At 36.4% G+C, this 6287-nt stretch overlaps 1 protein-coding gene across 1 annotated transcript in view; it reads right to left on the bottom strand.

Moving 5' to 3' along the window:
• The window catches only part of LOC126974197 (flotillin-2), a 340191-nt gene that overhangs the window by 115278 nt on the left and 218626 nt on the right, over positions 1-6287 (bottom strand). The gene's annotated exons all lie outside the window — the stretch shown is intronic.

Here is a 6287-nt window from a genome sequence, read left to right as displayed (position 1 = left end):
AATTTAATCCGAATTACGTTTACCAAGAAGAAGACAGTGGAAAATAGTTTAATTAAATATTACATTTTAATAATACGTAAGTATCCATCATTTTAATGTTATTAATTAAATATTGCGTCTTGGGTTTGTTGTCTTCAGCGCCATCTTCATTTTGCACCGTGCATTTTTTAAAGGCAATATACCACCACTGTGCATGTCAAGAGAATAGTTCACGATGTCATCATAAATGAAATTTTGTTCCTTAAAGTGACTTAAGTATCCATCGCTACTCAGTGCTGAAAGTATCTGTTAGTAATCTATGCTTTCGACTTCTTGCTTAGAGTTTCAGTTCTTCTTCCTAAGCCTTCTTTTACAAAAAATCCATAGATGGCGCTGCCCAAGACCAAACAGTTGTAGAGAGAGCAACCAACATTTTTATAACATGCAAGCCTTTAAATTAATAATTGGTAAACGCATACCTACAACGCCCCTAGCGGCTGCAGTAAAAAGTAGTCAATCGATGTGAATACTTTTAAAAGATGTCGCCCAAATAACATAATCTGAATTTTACAATTTCACGTTCAATGATATTTTATTATAAAAGATACAAAAATCAAGAGAGAAAAAACTCACAGGTCTACTGATGGTATGCAATCACCGTCTTTAAATAACTGTTATTTTTTATAAATTTTTATTTTATATTTATTACAAGCTGACCCGACAGACGCTGTTCTGTTAATAGAAAAAAAAATAATGTAAGTATTCGGGAATAATGTAGTCTAAAGCCATCGGAAATGAGTTTCTGCGTTACCACTATGGGACCTGTAGACACACGCATAGATACGTACACTGTTCTCAAAATCTACGCGGAGCCAGAGAGTAGACAGGTCCCTACCCTCTAAATTGCCGAGACGGCGACAGCAGATTTCCACCCTAACTCACACACATACCCCGGCATGAGGCAAAAAATTGTGCTCAATTTTGTACCCCGGATACGTTAAATATGACGTATCGCTAGGTCTGCGTCTCCTTAAGGAAAAACAAGGCCACGCTGTGCCGTCTCAAGGTGGTGGTGAACGGCGTTTAAAGTGGAGTGAATTCCCCTGATATTGCAAAAGTCGTGGAAGAACTTAGAGGAATTAGTGTCGATCAAGTAACTTTGAGTTTACTACAAACATATTTTTTTATGGACGTTGAAGACATATAAAAACTTTTTAGGTCATTACTACAATTATTATGAAGTCGTATTCATTATCGTCATTCTACATGTCAACATATTCCAACTTACATAATTCAACAACGACATAGATAAATACATAACCGTACAAAATGCAACGGCATACTTCCTCGGAACTAAAATATGCAAGTCAGGGGTCACTCCACTCTAGCGCAAACTGCGAAATGTTTTGTCCAACAAATTGTATAGAGCTGGGGTCAACCATTACAAAATGTCATAAAAGTAGGTGAGTAAGACTGGACACAATTATTATTATAAGTAGTAAGACAAGTTCGTACAACTATCATAATAGTTATGAGCGGTTTCGCTAACGTTTAGGTAACTCTGCTTTATGTTTTTTATCGTAATATCTTGACGGAAATCATACACTTCACTAGTTTCATTACAAATTCGTATTGTAATGATAACGATAAAAAGACTTGATTAAATTTAAAAAAATCCTGATACATAATAGAGAATCGGGTTAAGCTGTGCTGTGTCATTATCGGGAACATAATATGTATTCGCGAGTCGCTTTTGGGTTTAAATAATTAAATTAAAACATTATGGACTTCGTTCTGAGTAAAGGACGGGTTCATCTTTGTCCATTATATCCATTGGTCCAAATACAGCAGAAGAAGAACATTGCTGTCATTTAGAAGAATACGTTGGTGGCGTAACGATGCTCCGGAAACTCATAAGGCCCACTATCCACCAAAGCGGAGAGGAGATGTATTTTGATAACCAATCAGATTTCATTATTTCCACATCTCCTCTCCGCTTAGTTTCGGTGGAAATGGATCAAGCATAGAGGAGAGGAGATGTATCATTTGTGTATAGAATTTTGTGCCGCGTCGAGCGATCAAGCTCCACGGCCGCGGCGGAGCGGAGATGCGTGTAGACAGGCGGCCGGGTGGCTCGCGCTCGCGCCCTTTTTTTCCACTGCCTTCTCTCCACGCCTCGCACACGGGATAGCGTTGCTATAAACACAGCCCACATCTCCTCTCCGTTCTGGTGGAAATAACTCGACAGCTTCTAGGCTTATCTCCTCTCGTCTCCTCTCCTCTCCGCTTTGGTGAATACCGGGCCAAACTCCCTCCACGCCAATTCATATTTATTTTACAAAAAAAAATATTAGAAATAAGTCTAACTTGGATAATAGTTTTTTGGGTATAGGTAGGTTAGTTTGGGTATGGGTAGGATAATATTTTGTATTTTGGGTCTAAATAATGTCGTCAGTTAATAATACGGAAAGACCAAGGTTCACTAAATACTGTAGCGCCGAAGAAAGTATATAAGTTTATATTTTAAATTAGAATAAGGGAGAAGTCGAGCAGGACGTTCAGCTGATGATTATTGATACGCCCTGCCCATTACAATTCAGTGCCGCTCAGGATTCTTGAAAACCCCAAAAAATTTGAACAGCATTACAATTGCGCTCGTCACCTTGAGACGTAAGATGTTAAGTCTCATTTGCCCAGTAATTTCACTAGCTACGGCGCCCTAAAGACCGAAACACAGTAATGTTTACACATTACTGCTTCACGACAGAAATATGTGCCGTTGTGAGACCTCCACTGGTATGTAACTAAGTACAGGAATTAATAGTACCCCATTTTGGTAAAAACTTAATAAGAGCAATTTCTTCACATAGTTACAACTACTATTGTTATAACTAGGTACTATTCTATATAAACAAACGATGTATATTCCCGATAGTGTCTACAAATCCGAGGGTTCCATATAATGAGAAACCTTCAAAAATCGTAAAACTTTCTTAAAGTTCTGCAACGCTCTTGTTATTTCTTTTCCGTTGTTGTCGTTCCGTTGCAGCGGTTACTTACAACTTTCTGACCAATACTGCGATGTAATCTTTTTTGAGTTTGATGTACACAAATTTATATTTAGCACACATAAATTACAATAAAATAAAATAAAAACACGAAATATTATGAAACTATAATTTAAACAAAACATTTCATAACCACAAAGTTCTCTAGCGAGGTATTATGTTATGCTATTTGTATCTGTCAGTACAAAACTTATCTGTCTATATATATCTTTACTGTTATAAACCGGTAAAGTGCATCTCTGCCCACGTCAAGTGTCAGGTTCCGTAGGTACCCGAATGTGAACGAAATTTTCCTATTAAATTCCTATGTATTATAGGCATTAACTTAAAGTTAAAAGATTACCGTATAACTTCAATTTGCTATGTCAATTTTTTGTAATGTTTAATGTACTCAATATAAAACTGGCTTTGTGTTGCCCGCAATATCTATGAGAGAGAAGTCCAACGATCACGATACGCTGATTCCAGACACGGCTAGACCGATTTGAATGCGGATTTCACTGAAATATTGCGGCAAGCATCAAATGCCCCATAGTATTTAATTTTAATTTCTATTGGTTCACAACCAAAAAGGTTACGTCAATTGAAATAAGTACGAAGAATGTACGTGGACAAAGTCGCGGGTGCCCAGTCATAAAGGAATATAATTGATTACAATTAAACAAAATATCATAATTATAACATTATGCAATATAATACTGCGAGTTTTTAGTATCGCAACATATTAAATAATAAAAAAAAAGTGAAATTAAAATCATAAATCAGCATAGAGCGAAAGTGAATGAAAGAAAGCAAGGATACCCCAAAAACTATACAAATAATACTTACCCAAATATTCGATAATAGCCGTTACATCACTGACTTCAAACATTTATAATTAATGTTACATTTATTACCCCATTGTTTAAAAGCTCGGCGATCCGATTGATATCTTGATATCAATTGGCTCTTTTAATTCATTAATTATTAGTTTATTAATTAGTATATTAAAAGTCAAATCTATGTATAGAATAGATTACCTACTCCTGACAACAGTTGGTAGACGTCATGAAGCTATATCAGTTCGTAAGGGAGCTTTGACATCGGAAGAAGAACTGATAAAACTCCCAGCACATTTTTAAATCATATAACAAGTAAGCGTATTTAAAATATACAATACAATTTGCAATGGCCTACGCAGAACCAGACAATAACCATGCATCATTATTCTCTATTCATGGGGCACACTAAAAGTTTTGCACTTCTAGCTAATCGAAAACATTTGAATTTCGAATTGGCGGGAAAATTTGTCAATTGTTTTTTACCACACATCAAAGTTCTACGTACGTAACGAAAATGGAATTGAGTCGAAAAGATTTTAGAGCGATGATTTTTTATGATTTTATAAGTTCTGTCTCTCCGCAAGACTGTGCCGTTCGTCTTCAAAATGCTTTTGGGAGATAAGCACCTTGCTTGAGCACCGTGAGGCGATGGTTTGCTGAATTTGAGAGAAGTCTGGTTTCTTTACATGACGAATTTCGTGAAGGGCAGCCTTCAACTGCAGTCAACGAAAATAATGTGGCTACTGTTAAGCAGCTAAGTGAAGAAAACCCGCGGATTACCTATGAGACAATTCGAGGACTATTGGGGATTGGTAAGAGCCAAATTCAGAAAACTTTACACGAAGAATTGAGCGGGCTCGTGTGGAATGGTGCTCACATATACTAATGAAGTACGACCACATTCTAATGCTGTTTATGACATTGTCACAGGAGACGAAACGTGGATTTATTGTGGTGAACCCGAAAGAAAACAGCAATTTTGTGAATGGGTGTTTGAAAATGAGAATAGGTCAACAAAAGTGAAGTAGGCGAGAAACGTTGGTAAAAAAATTATCGGATTTTTTTTCTCAGCTAAGGGATTTTTTTTCCCATCTGCACAATTCCACTTGAAGATCAAAAGAGCGTTAATGCCGAAAAAACCTACGTTTCTTTATCCAGGGTGTTAAAAAAAGTTCGGGAAAGACGACCGAAAAGCCGCGTTCTCCTACACCATGACAAAACTAAGTCATTTTCCTCACCCATCCTGCACATAGCCGCCCCCCCCTGTGATTTCTGTGTTTTCCCCAAAATCAAAGATTTGATGAGAGGTTTCACTTTTACCAATTCCGAAGAGGCAGTGATAGCGTTCTCGTAGAACACATGCCTTCAGATTTCTGGTCCTCCTATATTAAAAAATGGTTCAATCGCATGAAAAAATGTTTAAATGTAAAAAAGAGTATTTTAAAAAGCAATAAACATAATATTTTGGTTTAACAAGTTTTTTTTTTGAAGTTACACAAAACTTTTAGTGTGACCTACGTATAATCTACTATACTATAGTAAGCCTTCTTTGTCAAAGAAGCTTTATCATATTTCTTGAATTTGTGCTCAGTGAGTCCTAGCCTGGTATTTTATTGTAGACTTGATTATGCAATATTTCAAGGAGGTGTTTCAGTCACTTATATTGGCATATTCACTTCTGCCATTAACTACCTCACCCCACTTTAAGTGTCACCATTTTTATTTTGAATACAGAGTTAAATAAGTCAGTATTTAAATAGTTAAAAACATCCAGAAAAATAATACTTGTTGGAATAAAATGTTATTCTAACTAGTAAGGCTTCTGTTGAGTGATGTACATGGTTTTATAACATTATACTAGAAAATGCACAAAACAAATGTGTTAAGTAAATCAAAATATTTTTTTTAAGTGATGTAAATGTTGCTGTAACATAACGCCTTTCAAGAAGTCACACCTTGACGAATGGAGCGACCGCCCTCAGGTTAATTAGTTAATAAAGTTTATTGCAACGAAATTAATTAAATAAAGAGGAGGCCCGCTGATTTTCTTGCATCCGTTCTTCTCGGATCTGAGATATGTTTTCGAATGGTGGATGACATGATTTAATATCCTTCTTTGAATAAAAACAAATTGACCTAATTTGAATTTAATGTTACGAGTAACAAAATGACTTCACAATAATTGTTACCGTCAGTCTGCCACGTGGGAGGCTCCTTTGCACAGGACGCCAGCAAGATAATGGATACCACAGCGGCGCCTTTTTCTGTCGTGAAGCAGTAGTGTGTAAGCATTAGAGTGTTTCAGTCTGAAGGACGTAGCTAGCGAAATTACTAGGCACATGAGACTTAACATCTTATGTTTCAAGGTTGTTCCCACTTTATACAACTCTTACAAGGGCCAAAACCTCAGCAATAAAAT

The sequence above is a fragment of the Leptidea sinapis genome, chromosome 31 (genome assembly GCF_905404315.1).
Source record: "Leptidea sinapis chromosome 31, ilLepSina1.1, whole genome shotgun sequence".
NCBI classification, from domain to species: Eukaryota; Metazoa; Arthropoda; class Insecta; order Lepidoptera; family Pieridae; genus Leptidea; species Leptidea sinapis.
Note: the sequence above shows the minus strand (reverse complement) of the source record. Positions and strands in the feature narration are given on the sequence as shown.